This window comes from Sciurus vulgaris, assembly GCF_902686455.1.
Source record: "Sciurus vulgaris genome assembly, chromosome: 4".
In the NCBI taxonomy this organism is placed as follows: Eukaryota; Metazoa; Chordata; class Mammalia; order Rodentia; family Sciuridae; genus Sciurus; species Sciurus vulgaris.
The window spans coordinates 165,520,932-165,543,142 of record NC_136464.1 but is presented as its reverse complement, the minus strand read 5'-3'; the positions used below and the strand labels follow the sequence as shown (position 1 = coordinate 165,543,142).

Here is a 22,211-nt window from a genome sequence, read left to right as displayed (position 1 = left end):
AAGTTAAGTAATTGAGGACTCTGTGCAAGCACAACCTTGCAATGAAAGATTAGCCGAAGAGAATTGGTGAAAAGGTCATCTTGGCAAAATGCTTTGCGTTTATTAATAGTACACTTCATTTCAGTTTTTTCTCCAATGTCTACTTAGGGTGTTGATGTGCTAACCACGTAAAAAATCATATTTGCTAGATAAACAAGAACCATCTGATAGAGAGAAGTGTTTAAAGGATACTCCAAGGAGAAGCAACGCTTCGAAGTTGTTTATTTAAAGAATGTGTGAATATCAGTGTGTCCAAGGAACTTGTTCATTTGTTTTAGATATTACTGTGAGCTGAGGAGTGAGAGAAATACAATCAGAAATCCCAGACCGACAGAGACTTACCAGAGTCCTAGAGAACGTAGCAAGAGGCCGGGGGAGAGGTGGTTTTCAGTTTAGAAGGAGAATCGTGCCTGCCCTTACAATTTGCATTTTATCAAACACACAGAAACAAGTGTTCTACAATTTTTCAGGTAATGATAATAAAATACAGCAGAGTAAGGGAAACAAGGGTGGTGCTTCTTTGAAATGGTGTCATTTCCGAAGCAAAGACCTGTTTGGAAACCAGGAAAAACCATTCCGGGAAAGGAGTCACAAATCCGAAGTCCCTACAGAGAAAATGATCTTCTTGAGAGCAAGCAGCTCTGAGGTGGCCTGTTCTCTCAGGATATCTTGCCTCATAAACCTATTCAGTTGATCTCGTTCTTTTACAAATTACTGCCAGAGGCTTCTACCTGTGGCTCCCCAAAACTCTGTTTATTAAACACCTATTGTGTGCCGGGAGTTTACATCTAAACTAATATCAGGACACACAAAGGCCTCTATGGTGATCATCATGGTAAATAAAGTGTTTCAAAGAAATATTTTCCCAAGGAAAAAAAAAACATCTTGTGAAATTTCTGATTTGCCCCCAAATTCTGGATCCTATCCTCTTCCTTGTATGAGGTATCCAATAAAGTTGATTATTTTTCTCAAATGCCCAGGCCTCACAATGATTGTAGGACTAGACTGAGGCCAATTTTATAGAAACTGGGAGAATACTGAAAAATTTAATATTACACGGAAAAATTGTTCTAACTTGTTCTTTTTCTTAGATTCATGAGCACTTTGGAAAAGAATGATAAAGAACTATGTGATTAGGTATGTCACAAGAGTCTTCACACTCCATCCCAAATTTGAGTATCCAAAATTGCAAGAAATTGATCCTGTACTTCCTGAAGTATGCAAAGAATATTTTAGTCAGAGAGCATAAATCATAGTTGGTGGGAGGATGAAATAATCACAAGACTCATAATTTTTGTTTTCCATAAAATCAAAAAAATCCTTGGCTTCACTGAAACTTCTGTACTTTCCATAGAGTTGCCTAAAAGTGAGAACATGGCATCTCTGAAGAAGTTCAGCGGTTCCAAGAGAAGTCTGTCCACCTCATTGGAATGTTTTGTGTTCATGCATACCAAGAAACACAGTCCTTAGAGCACAGTGAGACCTCAAACAGCTCATTCTGAAAGCACGTTTATGATCTAACTCAAAGTGAAATAGATTCTTTTTTTACATTTTTCATGTCTATCTTCAAGATCCAGGTCTAGGGAATTCACTGATTTGTATTCTCCAATTCTTTAGTGATTGATGTAGACTGGAATTGCAGTTTACTCCAACTTGCAATGTCTTTCCCGGCTTTCCTAGTGCTTTAAAAAGGTGGAAATCAGCCTAAGAGTCTTCTGACTCAGATCATGCTGTCTTCCAAAGCTATCAGTTTATATTTGTATTTGATTTTTTTCTAATGCAAACTGTAGTTAAATTTCTCAGGCAGAATATATAAACTGAGAAGAGCTAGTAGATGGAAACTATAAACATGAGAAATGATGAAATTTGTCATATAGAACCCATGTAGGAGAGGAAGAAATTGCCAGATGATTAGAATGAAAGCCAAGTACAACAGTATTATTATATGATGTGTTTTCATATTTTCACTCAAGCAATGTATGGATACAACCCAGCCACTGAGAACGGTTTTTTTGTTGCTATTTCCACCTCCCCCCGCCCCCCCACGAAGCTACACAGGGCTGAGTAGTATTTTTGGACACTTGAGTGAGTAATGTAATGATACATCAGTGGCCTAGAGTATTATACGTATTTGGAGTAACTATTAAATTTAAAGTCTCAATTATTCAGATGTTCATAAGATTTCCAGAAGGTAAACATAATTCTGACTTTCTAAAATTTAACCTTCTTGTAACCATGTAGAAATCATTGCTTTCTTACTAACATTTGTATTATGTTACCATTTCTATTTCCATCTCATATTAAGGCTTCAATAAGTTGGTGTAACAAAATTACCATATATTTAATTAGAAATAACTCAGTGTTTCAACTCTGAATGACATAATAACTCAGGCTTCACAGAGTTTAAGACAAGTTCCTTCCTTATTTAGAGGAATGTGCTTTTGTGGGTTGGAGGACATTGATATTGTACAGTGCATTATTTGGATGTTTATTAAATTTTATCAATTAACCACATATGTAAGTATAAGAGCCTCCAACAACTGAAAACCACAGGAATCATTAGATCTAATTACTCTGAAATAAATTTACAAGTGCACATTTAAGCAAAATATTTATAAAGATTAAATATATTTAATATATAAATGGCTCACTTAAATAAACTAGACAACATCAGAATTTAAAAATAAGCCTAATCTCCCTTCAAAGAATAAACATGTAAAATATAAAAATAATTGAAGTTTTCTTCTAATCAACAGGGAAAAAATCCATAAAAAATAGTGGCAAGAAAACACTTGGACTTTAATAAGATAGAGTAATCCTAGGATTTTCTGTATAATAAGCAGGAAAGATTACAAAAGTATAGGATTAGTTTTCACAAGTGTAGTTAATATAAAGAAAGTCAATTAGTAAAGCAGTGACACATATTAAGATACCATATAACAGATAATAGAAATCATGTAGATAAATATTTACTGTCTTAAAAAGGTTTGGCATGAAATAGTTGAGTGAAAAAAGTAAAACAGACTTTGAAACATAAAGTCTATTTTTTTCCAGACAGAGGAATATTTATACAAATGTATAGGCTTAATAATGCATACAATATTAATAAAATGTCAAAATATTTGTTTTGATAGCCTCAGGTGATTTTTTTTTTTTTTTTTTTTTTTTTTTTTTTGTACCCAGGATTGAACTCAGGGGCACTTGACAACTGAGCCACATCCCCAGCCCTATTTTGTATTTTATTCAGAGACACAGTCTCACTGAGTGGCTCAGCACCTCGCTTTAGCTGAGGCTGGCTTTGAACCCGCGATCTTCCTGCCTCAGCCTCCTGAACCACTGGGATTACAGGCGTGTGCCATGGCAGGTTAGTGATTTTTAAACTGCACTCACACTTTCTTCTTTTCCATGCAGTTACACTTTGCACGTTCCAGGCAGTCTTAAGATCATACTGGCTCTTGGTATCAGAGGCATCTTTGCCTACTCCATGTTCTGAGGAGGACAAAGAAACCGAATGACTCATTCCTCAGATGTCTCTGTTATGCAGTGCATGACCATATGTTATCATCCTTGAAACCAGCATATTACACTTGACAAATAAAATAGTTAAAAATTCACATAATATTTTTAACTATTGTTATGTTAACTTTTCACAGTACACGTCAAAGGGAAACTTACAAAGTTGATAAATGATTGAGGTAAGTGATTTTCCTTCACCATAAGCTACTTTTTCAGAGTATATAACAAAGTATTCTGATTATTTAGTTAACTCCAGCAATTTTATGTCTGCTTTATCTTCTGCTTGCATATTTATCTTCTTATCCTCCCCCAGAAAATAATACTGTACACATACAATATTTTGTTAATTGTTATTTTAGCCAAATTGCTAAAACTCTGAGTCTTTTGTGAATCTAGTACACCTATAAACAAACAATGTTATTTGACAAATTTGGGCAAACAGCACCTCAATTTGCTAGAGAGAAGTGGACTAACATCTCCACTGAGGCATAAAATTTTGAAAGATTCACATTTTACCTAAGCTTAATATGCACAGGCAATTAAGGAAAAATTTGTGCAGATGTGCTGTTTCCTCAGATATTTTCTTTCTCATAGCTTTTCAAATCAGTCAGAAAACTGTCTCCTTAATTCTGGCAGTAAGTGCTATATGTCACCCACTAAAAAAATTGCTCACTGAAGATTTTGGTTCTTTTTATTTTTTTATTTTTCAAAGCCCAGAATCAAAGTTCAATGGCATGAAAACCTGTTACGAACAAAAAAGGGCAATCTATTAGGGAATGGGTTAAGAGTCCATGAAATGAAGGTTGATTGATGCAAAGACTCTCGAAGAGCAACTAACAATATCTTGGCGTTGTTTTTTAATATATGGTCTTCGCTGCTTCAAATTCACCAAACGGGAATGTGTTTTGCACTCATTATTTTCTCAAAATTAATAAAAAATGCTTAAGGGACTTTGTTAGGAAAAGAGACAATATATAACATGTACTGAGTGGTTAATCTGATATTATTAAAATATTAAAGATTATGGGCAATTACTTTTGCCTTCCTTTAATTGGAGGCTTTAGTGAAAACTGAAAATAAAGATTTCAATATTAGGGTTGGGGGCTGTAGCTCAGTGGTAGAGCACTTGCCTAGCACAAGCAAGACCCTGGGTTCAATCCTCAGCACCTCAAAACAAAACAGAACAAAAAAGGTTTCAGTGTTACTTGAAGGTGTTTTCCCCATAGAGGTGGCTGTGGTAGATTGATCACAAAATATTCTCTCCATTTATCAATGTTCTCCTCTCTAAAATGTGACCTTGTAGCTCTTCACATGAGGAGTAGAACCTCCTCCCCCATTCCTTGATCTAGCTGGCTTTATGACTACTTTTGGCTAAGAGAACACAGTGTTATGGTTAAAACTGTCCATCTGAATGAGAATAAGCAAAGAATGTGGGAAAGCTTTATCAGGGAAAAAGAGAAGGCTTCAGGTACCTCCTGTTGGAGACTGCTGGGATCAGAGAACTGCGTCCAGCCCACTTAGAAATGGGACAGACTCCATGATGGGTTAGGAGGACACATTTGACTGTCTCTCATTGGTTCAAAACTGAAAGTGAGAACAATAATTAGAATAGCTCTTGATTGTTAAGGAAGTCCTGGCTACTATGGACTGGGCATTAAGGCATTATTGTTTGGCTACCTGGGCTGGCTCACTGGAGATAGTAGCTGAACTTCTCGGGATGGTTACTGCAGATTACAGGTCATAGTTTAATTTTCATTGTAGTCTGATTCTTGTCTGTTGCCTATCCAGTCTCTCAGGGAAAGCCCGCATCCCTAGCCAAGCCTACCTAACATCAGCACAAAGATAGGACAGACCTAGAAAAAATTAGAGATTTGTATGTCTGACACATAGCACATGACAGACACATTAGTAAATTTATTTGAGAATTCAATTAACATTAATCTTACAAAGGTGAACAGTAATAAAATGCATAAGACTATGAAGTCACGAGTTTTAGGGTATTTGCTATCACCACTGTAAATGTAGTAGGCACTCATTTCATCATGTAAAAATTCACCAACATCCCAATTAAACCTCAGATTTTTTGACTTTTAACGTGTGTAGAGAAAATAATGAGATTAGAGGATTCAGAGATGAAACTGAGATTGCAGATTTACATTTTTGAATTTAAAAATATGTTGCATTTATTTACACCCTAATAACATTGTTTGCAAAAACAGGACATGTCTATTAAATTACACTGTAAATAACACTCCTTGAGCACTGCAGGGTAAGAGTTTGTTGTTGTTGTTATTTAATAACTCACACCCTCCTGAATCAGCTATGAGGAGGAAGATCAACAACTCCATTGGATATTTATCTGCTTGAAAGAGAAATGTTCTCAGACAAGAGAATATTAATTGCACCTTGCAGGGCATTAAGATATAAATCTCATAGCTAGGGGTTAATGGACTATACAATTTGCTTTTACTTTAATACTTTAAGTGCTCAGTAACTTCTCTTAGTTTCCAATATTCAGATCTACGTAGATGAGAACCAATGTTGATGAATTTGGGTTCAGTTTCTTCATTACATCAGTGTGAAAAAATTCATTATTTTGTTTATTTTAATTATATGTATACACTCATTTATGTATTCACTAGGTATATCATGTTATGGACAGGAAGGAAGGAACTCAAGAAGTTATTCAGAAGTAGGCTTCAGAGCTGTGTAGTTTACTGAAAACACACTTTCTTCCCAGCTACTGAGGTAGAATGCAGACAGACTTTCAAGGATGCCAAGATATATACTCAACCCTGAAGCATCTCAAAACTCTATTAATTAAGGATGCTTGGGTTTTGCCCGGTTCCTTCTTCATTTTCTTGATGGCTTTTCTTTGTTGAACTACTTGTTTACTATGATTAAAAAAAAGTCCTACTACAATGCAAATGTAATTTAAAAGGGTAGCTTTTAGCTAATCTCAGGCATTGCATTAGTGGGACTCTGTCGACATCCTTCAGTTCTTGCCATGAAGACTGATGTAGAGTTATCAGACCCAGACAGACGGTAGAAGAGGAAAGATGATGAAAATCACTTCTCCCTGAAATATTGTCAGATGATGGGAAAGCCAAAGAAAAGCTGCTTGAGACAATGCTGGTGAAAAACACAGGCCAAAGGATTTATCAAGTACTAGATGATAATGTTGACTACATCTTCTTAGACATTTAGCTACTGAGATGCTCTCAAGATGGAAAGGCAATTTAAAAATCCAGAGCTATCCTTGATCATCTTTCAGGAGGAGCCATGCTGAAATACCAGTGCTATCATGGAACAACAGCTCAAGGGACCTCTTCTCCCTCATCTCTTCTTAGGTTCCCATTATTACGAGGGTTGCAACTTCCTAACACCCCAACATTCCATCACATTCTCTTGTCCACTCACTGCTGGTAGTTATTTCTGCTAGGATCCCAGAGAACTTTTGCTGTTTTTGAAGAGAAAGATATGGGAACTGGAGTAGAGTGAGGCTTGGGCAGATGAGTAAACACCAATCCAATCCAAATTTTAAAAGAGAGTGGCTTAATCCTACGGCAAAATATTCTAGGCATCAGTAGGCATTTCAAAAGTCATTTATGAGGAAAAAGAGAAAAATACCAATGATTCAAATTTCTACAATGTCATTTAAAATATCTGACAATATTTACCAGAGGCCTCTTGAAGAGGGTACCAAATGAATTTTAACGATATTTCAGTTCAGTAATTAAAGTAAGCTAAACATTCTCTACATAAAAAAATATATATACTTGGCTGGGGTTGTAGCTCAGTGGCAGAACACTTGCCTAGCACATGTGAGGCACTGGGTTCAATCCTCAGCTCCTCATAAAAATAAACAAGTAAAATGAAGGTATGCTGTCCATCTACAACTACAAAAAAAAATTTTTAATTAAAAAAATAAAACATATACTTAACATTTCATTACAAAAATCAGCTACAAACATCTTTCCAATATTGTAAATTCATGTTATTAAGGTCAGTTATACCTGCATGTGGATGCACTTTTATCTTTCTTGTAGTCTACTGGTGTGTTTTGTGTCCAGAAAGAAATATCCTATCCAAATCAATGATGTTCAAAAGATGTTCCATGTTTTCATTAATCATGAATTAAGGGAGTTCCACTTATTCATATATGTAGGGGGGGGTATTTACTAATTTTTTAAAAATTAAGAGTTTAAATTAACAAACACTGTACAGCAGTAACATATATTTTTCTCTCTCATATCCAAACACTTTTCCTACCTATATGAAATCCTGTATAAGATCAGTCTTGGTCCTTGGGAGAACCTACCTTTAGGGTTTCCAGATACTCCCCTAGCTATCAGGGAGCATGTGTAGGAATTAGTTTCACCAGTTAGATGCCAGCAGCACCCAGGATAGTGAATCTGAAGTGAAGTAAACGTGGGGTTGAGGTGATGTCTATGGTGTCCACCTTGGATCCATTTTTCTGTGGTGGGAAGGGCTTGCAGCAGGAGTGAGGGGCAGGTGACCTGACCTACACTTTTAAGCCCTGTAAAGTGTGAGTCTTTTGTCTTTTCCTTGGGAACTGGATATGGGAACACAAAGACCACTTGATTGCTACATCATATGGCCAAGTTACAGATAAGGCTTTGTTCTTATTTTTATTTTTTGCTCCACAGTTACAGCTTGAAACTTTATTAATATCTTTTTTTAATGCACCTGGAAATACTTCACAACTGACTCATTCCCACCCCACCCCCACATTTTTGTAGTTGTATTTTAGTTAGAACTTCCTTTCTAGAACCTGAGTCCATACATATCCCAGCTCTTAAGTGTCATTATTAAACATCTCTTTATTTAAATTCTCCAGTACTATAGGTTATAATGGAAACCTCAAAGGATAGGAAGTTTCCAGTTTAACAAGAAAATACCCCCAAAAATATGGACACAAATATGCCTTTGTATGCCCCTGTGTTCTGGGTGTGACAGGCAGAGTGTTCCATCAGCAGTATTTATTAGTACGGATTCTCAGCAAGGTTTTGTAAGTTTTAAATTCAATAAATGTCTCTGGAATTGTGGCCCAGAGATCTGCCTCAAATCTTAGCTGCAGACCTTGGGAAAGTCATTTGATTTCTGCCAACTTTATTTCTTCCATCTGTGATTTTAGTGATTGGAGCAAAAAATATAAGAGTACTTTCAAACACTGTAAAATCATAATTATAAAAAACATAATTATTAAATGAAAAGAATTTGTATTTTAGTTAGATAGGTAACTTTCAAATATTTGGCTTTTTAATAGAGTTAAAGCCCAGTGTTGTACTTCATATTAAATTAAATGAATTATCACATTGAAGACAATATAACATGAAATATAATTAATTGAAGTGGTCTTTGCATACATTGTTTAAAAGCAAAAGAAAAGAAAAATCTTAATATTTTATTTAAGTTTTAGTTTTTCATAAAGAGGATTTAGAAGGCAAAAATAAAAACAATTTTTTTAAGAAACGTCTTCCACATATATTAGATGATTATTATATTTATGAATTAAGATAGTGACAGGGCAGTGTTTTCATTTAAAAAGAGCATGATCAGAAGTGATTTAGCAAACCATTTTCCAAATCTGATTGACAGAGTCAAGGGAATTCTAGATATACTCAAAGTGCTTCTCAAGTGCCTCATTAGCATAAAGAGAACCTGTAAAGTACCACTGAAGTATTCCAATTTACAAAAGATTGCTTAACAACTCCACTGACTGAAAACTCAGGTAAGTGGTATTAGTCTGCTAGATGGTGTCAAAAACAGATATCCTTGTCTGAGTGAGAATAATGAAATGACCTGAAATTAACTGCATTCTATTTTACATTAATGTAAAAAATGTTCTATTTTCCCTAAACATTAAGGATATTCAGAAAAATGAGCTTCCACAAAGGGATATTTACTTTATGTATTCAAATATGATTTTTCTTTTTGCTAGCCTGTGAGCTTCTCTAAAAGTGTTATGTCTTAATTCCTCCACTTAATTTAAATTTTATACCCTGAGAAGTATCACATAATCTTAAAAACATGATAATATCAGAGTTCTGAGTATTTTGAAATTACCAATTAATTCCTTAAACTTGACTGCTTGACTTCAAAGGGTCTTTCCTTCTTAGAACAAATGGCAATGTATTGATTATATAATTTGTTCTGTGTTAATAATTATAGTGATGCCCCAAAAAAGGAATTTTAAACCTTTTACATTTAAGATTTAAGTAGACATACACATATGCACAGAATCATGAACAAAATTTCATCATAGAATTTGACAGTATTCTTTTAAATTAAAACTATCATAAAGCATAGCAACTTAGAAACAAAAGAAAAAGTAAACAAATGAAAAACAAAAACTAATATCATGCTAGGACTGTATATATATATATATAGCAGTTTTGAGCTTACTGTAATTTTAGTTCAAATTGCTGCCTTTACAATGAGGTGATTCCATTATAAAAGGGTTACTTTATTTTAATATTTAAATTTCTGAATTAATGCCAGAATACTTATAACTTGTGTAGTATGTTCAGGACTACCATAAATCGTGATGTTTCAAACATCAGTATTTCATAATATATTTTGCATTACCCTTATTTTGTTAATAAACCTCCATTTTGACATATTTGATTTTTCTGGGAACACAGTAAGTTAAAATGCTAAGGAGGATTTTGTATTCTTTCCATGTCACTCTTCAATCACTTGACATGATATTCATATAATTTTACCATGTTTTTCAAAAGTGTTAAGAACCACTTTTGCTAGTTTCATCTCTTCTCTACATTTCTTCCTCTCATGGAATACAAAGAACAAATCCTCTCATGGGATTAGCATTTGAAACATACGCTAATCGGAATGAGAAATATGCAATTTTTCATATTAAAGATATTTAAGAAAAAGCAAGCTTAAATTGGAATTCACTGGTCCTCTAGTGTACCTGAAGCAATGTATTAAAATAGGGACAAAAGGAACTACTTGAATTTAGAAACCATGATATACATGCCGTTTTCAAAATTACCTGATTAAAAAGACTTCTCAGAAACTTCTCTTATATACAACGATTCTCAAGAAGTATGTATAGACAATTAATTATTTACATATTACTATATAATGCATCTAAATAGTTAAGATAAACACTTGAGCAGTAGATATCTGTCTGTACATTTTGGAGCATATCACAAAGTAAAAGGGGATAAATGTCAACAATACAACCAGAGCACTGAAGAGCTTATGTGGGTGTTCACAAAACGACTATAGTCTCTATGGTAATTTGCAGAAAATATGTCAAGGTGCCATGAATCCTGATATATGTAGACCAGCATAAGTGGAAGACATGGCAAGGCCAAGGTATCAAGACTGAATGTTTAAAGATTCATCAGCAGACAAGATTTTTCTCCATAAATTAAAAAGTGAAGTAAACAAGTGACTTTCATTGTGGTCCCTAGAATGCAAATATTCCATCTCAAACTCAGAAACAGCTTACATCCATATAAGAAAGAAGCAATTAATAATTGTTATTATCGCAATAACAAAATTCACATGACAAAAATTAAAATAGAAAATTACGAAGTACTGGAAGAAAGGAATTCTGTTTAATTGATCTGCATTACTACAATGTACCAAATTCCCACAAAATGAATGTCTGCTGATTTGAATTATAAATTAGAAAATTCATATTTTATGGTATAGTGTTCCAGCAGATGTAAATAAAGTCACATACTTTTATAACTGTAGGTTAGTCTCAGTCTATAGGTGAACTGCCCTTGCATCAGGCATTCAGTCCTGGCTTACTGAGTTGGAGTACTGGCAAGATTCAGAGTAACTCTGTAGGAGTAGGGGATATTCCACAAAAAGACATTATGGATGAATGATGCAAAGTGATTGACATTTCTAATAAACACAAGAAGGATGGTTGCCCAAAATACTAAGGGTAATACTGAATGTCTACTTTAAAGTTTTAGCAAAGTTTTCAACAAATATGATCAAATTTGATGAATGTCTACTTTAAAGTTTTAGCAAAGTTTTCAATAAATATGATCAAATTTTCTTAAAAGCTCATAAAACAATGGTTTTAGTAGAATATTTTTCATGAAATTTTGTCTGCAAGAATGTGGAATCTTTTAGGAACATGAATATAAATAAGCAGTTAGTTCGATCTTTGCCTGAAGGCAAGATGCTAAGTTTTGTTTGCCAAATAATCATGCTGTTTAATTATTTCAAAACAATGATTGTTGCATGACAGTACACATATATGAGCCATTCACCAACATTCCATTTATCTTGTTTATGAAAAATGTCCTCAAAAATAAATCATGAAGAGTCTAATTTCTTTTAATTCATGGCTGACCTATTAAGTTCCAAGTTTTAAATTTTGGGAATATGTCAATGAAATTGATGCAGATGCATTCAAAATAGGCTGGAATCATAATTGAGATATTATATCTTGTTACTGTTGGGATATGAGGTGTCCTCCAAGAGCTCTTGTGCTAAGGTAGGAAGATCTCAAAGTGAAATAATTAGAAATGATCACGATTACATTAATCAGTAGCCTAAATTTAAATGGATTATCAGGGAGGTAACTTCAGGCAGGTGGGGCCAGCTGGAGAAAATAAATTCCTGGAGGTAGGCCTTTCGGGTTTATATTTTGGTGCCTTGCTCTCTGTTTTCTCAGCTGCCATGATCTGAGTATCTCTCCTCTGCCACCTTCTTTTGCCATGATGTCCAGAGACCAGAGAGACCAGAAAGACCTTGGGACCAGAGAGATGGAATCAGTCAACCATGGACTGAAAATCTAAACTGGAGCGCCCAAAATAAACCTTTCCTTTTCAAGTTGCTCTCATCAGGTATTTTGGTCACAAAAATAAAAAATTAACACATATTTATTATTACATTAATCAAAATTATACTTTTTATATTATAGTATAATTACATTATTATATAATGATGGCATATACTACATAACTATATATTATATACTATTTTTAAATTTTTATCAATGTTCCACATCTGGAATGATGACACAAAATGGGTCCTATACTATGCAAAATGCAGCTCTGTAATTTTATCTCATCTTTATAACATATTTCCAGCTTCATTAGGAGAATAGCTTAGCGAGGTACAGAGGTGCACATCTGTAATCCCAAGGACTTGGGAGACATGGGCAGGAGGACTTTACAAGTTCAATACAAGCCTGGGCAATTGAGTGAGACCCTGTCTCAAAATAAAAAGATCAAAAGGGCTGGTGATGTAGTAATGGGTGCCTCTTGGTTCAACTCCTAGAAGGAAGGAAGGAAGAAAAGAAGGAAGGAAGGAGTAAGAAAATTATTGCATTCATTTATTTTATAAATAAAATTTGAATAACTGTATAATTATCTATCTTGCAAATTATCTTGAGTGCAACAGTTCTAAAATAATCAACTTGGTTAAAAAGTTGTTACAGTCTATAGCTACAATAATCAACTTAAAAAAAATAATAATAAGACAGAGGAATATAGGATAAAAAGTCTTGCACTGGCAAAATCCAGGCCATGTGAAACTCAAGAACAAGGAAAACCAACGAAGTTTATGTAACAACCACAAAATAAAAAAGTTTATGTAATAACCACAAAATAAAAAGGTTTTAAAGAAAAAAGTCTAACACTACAGATTAAAAGAAATTTAAGAGCTGGGAATGTGGCAGTGTGCTTGCCCAGCAAACACAAGGCCCTGGATTTGATCCTTAGAACTGGAGAAAAAAAAAACTTAAGACGCACATTTACTAATGGTGAGTTATGGACCTTATTTGTATTCTTATTTTTTTAAAAACCTGCAGAAAATCACTTAAGATAATTAGAAAATCTGACCACTGTATATTTACTGATAAAATAAATTGATTTTCATCCACATCCAGCTTGAATATTTTATTTGATGTTGAAATCAATTAATTATTTTCTGTTTTCCCCAAAAGAAATCTGTGGTCTTCAGTAAGTTCTTGTCTAAGAGTTCTGAACTTGCATTATGAATTTTAGATATGTAGATGTTATGGTTTGACTGTGAGGTGTCCCCCAAAAGCTCACATGTGAGACAATGCAAGAAGGTTCAGAGGAGAAATGACTGGGTTGTGAGAGTCTTAACCCAATCAGTGAATTAATCCCCTAATAGGGATTAACTGAGTGGTAACTGAAGTGGTAGGGTATGGCTGGACAAGGTGGGCATTGGGGCGTGGCTTGGGGTATATATTTGTATCTGGCTAGTGGAGTCTCTCTGCTTTCTGATCATCAATCATATGAGCTGGTTCCCTCTGCCAGTCTTCTGCCATGAGGTCCTGCCTCACCTCAAGCCCTGAGGAATGGAGCCGGCCTTCTATGGACTAAGACCTCTGAAACCATGAGCTCCTAAATAAACCTTTCCTCCTTTAGAGTTGTTCTGATCAGTCCTTTAGCCACAGCAGTGAAAAAGCTAACTAAAGCAGTATATTAATAGATGTCCCTAACATAGTATTTGTGAATGTCATAAAACAGAAATTATGACCAAGTCCTAGTTGCTTGAGAAAGTTTTTGCTTATGCCCAACATCATCTGTCTGGAGTGTACAGACATTCAATTGTGGCGAGACACTCATATTTCCTAAGGGGAAATACATTATTTTAAAAGGAAAGGAAAAACAAATATACCCACAGTGCCTAATTTACTAGCTATTTGTAACCAATCAGTATAATTTTCTATACATATATACACGAGTATTTTAAATAAAGGGCTAGATAATGTACCACAGAAAAAAAGGTTAGCTTAATATGTGTTTTAATTTTTATAACCATAGCATAAGCTATCCACTACTACGCAAAGTTGAAAAGACATAAAATTTCAAACTCGACTGTTTAAATTTAGCATGGAGACCCAGAGACTCCAATTTATTTGCTCACAGTCCCAGGCAGAACTAGATTCTGGATCTGATCCTAGACTTTCATGTTTCCAACACCACGTTGCTAATTTCAAAGCTCTATACATGATCTACCATGTCTCACTATGGCTAGGTGAGAATAGAAGAAAATAAAGTTCCAAAACAATTGTGTAAAGTATCAGTTAGGGAACTTCACAAATATGCTTGTTTCAATAAATAAAACGACTTATTAAATCCATCAACTTATAGTTGAATAAAAATGAATCATGTAGTCCACTAATATAAAGAAAAGTAGCTATCTTTATCCAGTTCTGTTCTCTGGAGCAGGTCAGGTTACCTCTGAGCTTCAACTTCATCAAGCATATAAGCATGTAGTATAGAAGTAAAGAGAAAAATGTTATAAAGGCTTAATTTGGGGGGAACTTTCTGTTTACAGTATATTTATCAACTTGCTTCCTTCCTCTTTTCAAAAAAAAAAAACTATATATACTTTGGAATTCACTGAACCAGCAAGAGATTTTTATGATAAGACAATAAAGATGGTTAAATAAAATTAATGCAGAATTTCTCAGTGAATGAAGTTGTGGCTGTCATATATTAAATAGGCAAATTTACATGCTGATATTTAGAAAATGGCTAAAATAATAAACCCATGTGCATTAATCTGTTTTAAGTCATACCATGTTCAGAGTTCTATGTAGGGTGGGTTTATTTTTCTTCTTAGGGATAGTTTGTAACAGGAGGAACTGTCCCTTAATTTAGTAAGTTACATATGTACAAATTGAAACTGTAAATTGTGAACACTGGAAAACACCATTGTGACATAGAATAAACATCTTAGTAATATATTAAAACGAATGTAAATGGAAGTTAAAATTGCATTACTATGGCAAGATGCCTTTTAAGGTAATTTCTATCTTTAAATCTGATTCCAAATTACAAAATCTAGGTTAATTATAAAATATCTTCGCATGTTACTTCGAGTGGTAGAACTATAAATTCTTGAAGAATAGAAAGCTTCCTTATACATGCAGAGGTCACTAATCAGTATGTTGTGATTAATTGTTCAGCCTTCATCTTTCCTAGAGTGCAATTTTGTAGTCTCGTCCTAACTAGCTATTCCAGTAGGGTGTCCATACTATTGTCACAAGGACAATTTCATCATGCTTAAAATCCTCTTGTGGCCGCCCCAATTCCTGCAGGCTCAAGTCCAAACCACTGGATCCCACCGTATTCCCAAGCTTGTCCTTGCCTGCCCTCAACTTAGGTCAATTCTCATACCAGTTCAAAATAGCTGTCAAATTAAACAGGCAATCAGATTTTGGTGATTGTTTCTGTTAAAATACAAAACATGAACAGAATTCTAGAAGAGAATTAGGAAGAAAAAAATTCACTGTACTTCATTAAATTCAGTTAGACTCAGATTTTAGTCCAATTAGTTGTTTAGAAAATAACATATTGTTAGTCAACAACTGGATAAATAAGATAAAATCCTGCAAATACGCCCAAGATAACTTACTACCTACTAACCTGCAAGGTGAACATGCATCCTCTTTGTCTAATTGGTTGTCTTGGTAAGGTAAGGGCTCCACAAGGGTTACAAATACTCTCTTCAAATGTTGGGTTTGGTCTTTTCTGAGAATGTTAATTATAATTCATTAAAACATTCTGTGTCTACTATATGCCAAATGATGTTCCATGGGATAGAATATAACAGAGAAGAAAATTAAAAATCTCAGTTTTCTGGACATTCATTGTCTTTAATAATCCATAAATTACATCACTACATATGTATTAAACTGTAAGAAAATAATGTAGTATAAGAAGAAGAATGCTTTCAATGGGATGTTAAGACTTCTCTGACACGTGACGATAGAATAGAAGTCTGAATAAACAGAGGAAGCCACCTGTGAGGACATCTGGGGAATAAACAGAGAAAAACCAAGCCAGGCCAGGAGGTAAGAGTGTTCTGTGATAGACCAGGAGGCTATCAGGGCCTCAGAAGGGAACCAAGTGTGGGTGGGAAGTGAAATCAGAGAGGAAGGGGAGACAGGGCCTGGAATGAGGAGGTAGGCAGAGCACGTGAGACCTTGCAGCAGTGATAAGTAATGTACCAGATACTTATCAACATCACTGATCTGAGCTTCAGAGCAACCCCAGTAGATAAATCATCTGTATTTGAGATGGAAAAAGAGCTACAGAAGATAAGCAAAACTTCCAAACACATCGTAAGAGGTGATACTGGGATTCAGTTTCATGGCCTACATGACTTTAAGACATTTTATCATATGTCATATGATATATATATATATATATATATATGTATATATATATATATATATAAAACCAGTTTATGTCTGTGGGTTTTGATGCTTCAGTGAGAATATCCCAGGATGGTACTGTTCGTAGTTAAAGGTTAGTGAGAACAGGGTTAAATACTTTGTGTACAGAGCAATTATTTGGTTCCTGTTTAATCAGAAGTGATAACCTACTGCAAAGATTGGTAACGCATAGAAATGAAGAAAAATTTTAACCACACAGAAAGAAAACAAGTTTTCCAAATCTCGCTACCACCATATTATTCTTCATTGTAGTGAAGTGTTATTTGGGAAAACTTCAAAGAAGAAAAATAGAAATAATAAAAATAAAATGAGTTAGAGTTTTCAAACAATCCTCTGGAAATTCAGTGGTTCATTTAAGACATTTTTGTTGAATATATCATTGCTTTATTTTTAGTTTACTTTGGCACAGATATGGAAAGTCATTATTGTCCTTAAGATGGTCTTAAAAGGGGGGAAAATACACACCAGTACAAAAATAAGGAATTAAGGGGAATTATGTTTAAGGAAACTGCTTCTTCAAATTGCCTTCCTACCTTTTTAGATAAATGTAAGTGTAAGCTTTACTTAAATTTATGACTACTGCATTAAGTCGTCTTAATATTCTTTGGGATCTAAGGTTTTCATCTTACACTTAAATAACCTCTCATTGAAGACCTGGATTAAGTAAAGAGTTTTAAGAAAGCCAAAGAAATCAGAAAAAAGTAAAACACGGCTAAGACCTTAACCAAGTCATTCTGAAACAGTTGGTAGTGAGTGCTCCTAAAATAAGCTCTGAATTGCTATTATAAAAACCTACCATAGTACACAAATATAAGAGGCAAGACAGGAAAGGACATGCAGGATCCAAACTTATAGAAATCAGAATGTGTATCAATCCCCAGCAACACAGATTTCTGGGCTAATGATCTTATTTCTATATGCCATTTTAAAGTTCATACCTGAGTACAATTAAGTTAGCATACAAACGGGTAAAAGATAAAGCTGAGCCACTTATTAGTCTAAGATCAATAAGATAACTGAAAGGTGTAAAACTGGGAGAGAATATAAAGCTTCGGTGACATGAAAAAAGCACATAGTGGTAATAAACAAGTTTACATTACCTGCTACACAAATATGGTAAACAGAAAGTTTTATAGGTTGAATAATACCATATAAACAACTTAAGATCATGATAGAGCAGACAGCATTGTACCTATGAACCACACTGTTTCCAGAGTACTCCAAGCATGGCAGAATTTAGCCTTCAAGAACCCCGTTCTCACTCACCTTTAAGTGCAAACAATACCATACTGGGATATTTTCACTGAAGCATCAAAACCCACAGACACAAACTTGGTTATATTAAAAGGGATACTTTCATAAATAATGGGCCTTGGAAACGACAAGTAAACATGTCCAAACTGACACCAGATTAGCTCGCTTTCTTTCTTTCTTTCTTTCTTTCTTTCTTTCTTTCTTTCTTTCTTTCTTTCTTTCTTTCTTTCTTTCTTTCTTTCTTTCAATATGCTGACTTTACTGGACAAACATAAATTCTTCACCTGCTACTTGGGAACTATTTATTTATCAAATCCAGCAAAGTTGAAACAAATATTGGTATAACAGACCATGACCTCTAAAGATGGTTGGTATTCTGTTATTTCTAAAAACGATTTTTATGAGAGCAAAGCACTTATTATCTGCTTCAGATAAGTCTAGCTGAATTTAAACTTCAACTTGTCTTCAAATCTCACTTGCAGAAGATCTGGACTACTCTTTAAAATGCGTGTAACACCCAACTTCCTATGAATGCTCTCTTATTTCCAACTAGTAAAGAAGGAAAGTGTTTTCTAGAAGCATCATGACCAAGGAATCAGTCTAGTGACCAGCTGTGATTACCCTGGATGAGAGATTTAATTTTTGTAAGTCAGTTGCTTCATCTATTAATCAACACCATGTTTAAGGTTTGAGGAATAAGTTAATGATTCTAGGATTGTAGGGACTGAAAGGGTACCTCCTTCATTTAGAGATAAGCAGTGAACATCAAATAAAATAGGTCAAGACTATATGAGTAAGAAATAAAGTATGGGGACAAGTTTGGCATATTCAGATACAAAGTATTTGGAAAGTGGCCCAACAAGAGGCTCAGAAATTGTTTCAGCCTGATCTATAGCACTGCACGTGCTCTTTTATAGCTTTATATAAATGTACACTAGTAACATTTACTTTTCAAGCAGGCTTTCTCTTTCCTCTTTTTCTTTGTTTCCTCTTCTTCTTTTTTTTGCTTGAAAAATAGATCTTTTTACAAAAGCCAAGAACCTATCCATAGTCATTTGAAATCAACCAAAACAGTTCAGCAATAAGAGTTCAATGTCCAAAACAATAGTAAACACTGACCACTTATAATACTCTCAAGAATTATCTTTGCTTTCTAAGAATGTACATTAAATAATCAAGTTATTATAATTCCCTAAAAATCAAGTTATTAAGCAGATACATTTACTCAAAAGTTACAAGGAGATAATCAGCATCAACCACAATCCACACAGTCAGCTTCAATTATGATCCTGCTGTGAAAACTACTTATGGACAATTTTTCCTATAATCACTTCAAATAGTAATAATATATAAAAATCCATAAAAGTAGGCCAATAATACCATTATAAAATTGGACCGATGTAAGATACACATAAGCCCAGAGTCACTGACAAATGAACATCTAAATGAATATTTGACAATTATATTTTCATTCACAGACTTTGAGTTAAAAAATAAAATTCACATAGCCTGTTTTTACATGAATCTTTAAGAAAGTTTTAAGAAACTAAAAAAAAAATCAATTGATATGTTTAAGAAACAGTAATGCTAATGCATTTCTTTAATGTGTCAGTGTTTAGAAGTTCAAACCAATTAATTTCCTCAAAGATTGTCTCGATTAAGTACAGTAAGATATTAAATGACTGGTACAGATCCCTGCCATGCACTAGAAATATGTCTTTTAAAGAAGTGTTAACCCATTGGTTCTCATGGGCAATTTCACCCGCAATGGGCATCTGGCAACTGTCAAAGTCTGAAGACATTTTGAGTTGTCACAACTCTGGCTGTCTGAGGGTCAGGAAGGCAGAGAGCCCCTGGTACCCAGTGAGTGGGAACAAGGAGGCAACTAAATGGATCAGGGGAGGGGGGCGGGATTAACAAATACCAGTGGGCAGGGAACCAACTGTAGCAAGCAAAGCAAGTGAGAAAGCACGACGGCACCCTCCCTGCCTATCTCACCTGGAGTACTGAAGACAGTGGCCTTTTGGAAGCTAACCAACACATAACTCTTCCCACTAAGAGTCACCTCATTGATTTCTGCAAACATCTTGGCAGCATTTAAAAACCTGTTTACAACTGGCAGAAGCCATCAGTATTTCATTTATCTGAAAAGACAGATATCATTTTCAATCCCGTTTTCCATCAGGTAAAATTTGGTAATCCCCTTCGCTCAGAGAAGTGAGTCTAAGATTTATCAAGATTGTTTCCAAGTATCATTTGAAAAGTTTTAAAATTCTTTTATGTTGAAACATCTCCCTTCACTCCATAAGGCACAGCAAGCCCAAATTCCACATTTTAACATCATGTGTTTATCTGAACCTTTCAAAGAGCGACAGAGCAAATGCAAGGTGAGCTTGGGTCGATGGTGCACACCTGTAATCTCATGAGGCTGAGGTAGGAGGATGGAAAGTTGGAGGCCAACCTGGGTAACTTAGGGAGACCCTGTTTCAAAATAAAGAGTGATGGTTGGAATATGTAGCTCAGTGATAGAATGTCCCTGGCTTCAAATTCCAGACCCTCTTCCGCAACACGCATAGATGAAAAAGGGTTCCATATCAAAATGTATTACCATATTTAAGATTAAAAGTACCACAAATCGGTCAGCATTTTGGAACTGATCATCTGATTCTACTCAGTCGTTTGACCTTTCGAAGAAACCAAAATGTTAGGCAAACTGTACAGAAAGATTAACAGGAAGGTGGTGGCAGAATCTACTAACCTCTTTTCAAATGTCATGTAACATTTTTTTAATAAGAAACTTTTATTCACTCAAATATAGCTCATTCAGAGAAAATGCAACTAATAAATGTTTTATTGCACAGTCCTACCACATATGTAACACATACCTCTTCTCTCTCAGAAAGTGTGGGGAAGAGCACCACGAACTCCTAACCCCATAGGCACCCGCCTCCGACCCTGATCGTGGAGTGAGGGCAAGGCTGGAGGCTCAGACGGGGGCAGAGAGCTATAAATTACAGATACCATTATACCTGTCACTAGGAAGGAGTGGAGACCGACTGCCTTGCAGGGAGAACACTCAGAGACAAAAAGGCAGAAGTTCAAGTTTGCAGAACTTAGTAAAACCCAGCTTGTGGGCGGAAACCTAAGCCGCGGCTTGCCGGCGGCCGCTGGGAGTACTGGGTCCCCCACGCTGCCGAGCGCCGCGGAGGCCGCCGCAGTGCTCAGCCCCAGCTGGCTGCCGGCGGCCGCGGCGGCCGCTCCCCGCGCACGGCCACCACCCGCCGCCCACCTGCACGAGCTCCAACAGGCCACGCACCACCCGCCCCGCCCCGGACGGATGCTCTGAGCACCTACTGTGGGGCCTCTGCACCGAACCTTGGAAACCGGAGAAGTTCACAGCTGTAACCTCCTCCCGACCGCGGGGACACCCAGTCGGCGCCCTGCGGCTACCGCGGCAACTCCACCGGCAGGGGCGGGGCTCCCACCGGGCCCCGCCCGACCCTCCAGGCCCCGCCCCGGCCCGAGCTGGCGCCGCAGGTCGGGTGCGTGCGCTACAGGGTGCAGGCCCAGCCAGGTGGGATAGCAGCGAGGGCAGGGCGGCCCCTGTCCTCAAAGGCACCTGGGACCCGTCCTGAGGCCAGCGGTGGCCAAGTAGAAAGTCCTTAATGGTGCTCAGCCTCCCGAGGCTGCGCGAAGGACAGCTGCACAGAGCACCACCTCCCAAGCACAAGGGAAGCAAGCACAGGACCAGTGCAGAATCCCTGGATTAAAAGCAGGACTTGGTCACTAAAGGGCAGGTTAACTTTTCTGTTTCTGAGTTTCTTCACCTTTAATGTGGAGGTGACATTAGCGTCCACTTGATGGAAGTGTTTTGGTAAGCATGTCACAAACCGATCAGCTTTGAGTAGTAACCTGATCTGGAACATCAGAGGTTACATGATATCATGGTAGTGAATTCTTTTTCCCATGTAAAAAAATTAATTCATACCTGGCTCAGAATAGTGAGGAGCATGAACCACCATGGGGCTGATGGTCAAGGAAATGCATAAGTTCGCGGAAGTATCTCCATGTGTAGCCACCATTAGGTAGAAGCAAATTGATGGTGTTCTTTGTTTTGGTACTTGGGCAGTCCTTTTCATATTTGTTTATTTGCTGTTTGTTT

The 22,211-nt window shown here is 36.0% G+C and overlaps 1 long non-coding RNA gene across 5 annotated transcripts in view; it reads right to left on the bottom strand.

The window, feature by feature from the left end:
- Nucleotides 1-21,514, bottom strand: part of LOC306660145 — a 174,825-nt gene extending 153,311 nt beyond the window's left edge. For all 5 annotated transcript variants that reach the window (XR_013763566.1, XR_013763567.1, XR_013763568.1 and 2 more), the window contains exon 1: nucleotides 21,404-21,514. This is a non-coding gene — a long non-coding RNA (uncharacterized lncRNA). The remainder of the gene's footprint in view (nucleotides 1-21,403) is intronic.
- Nucleotides 21,515-22,211: the final 697 nt, after the last annotated feature.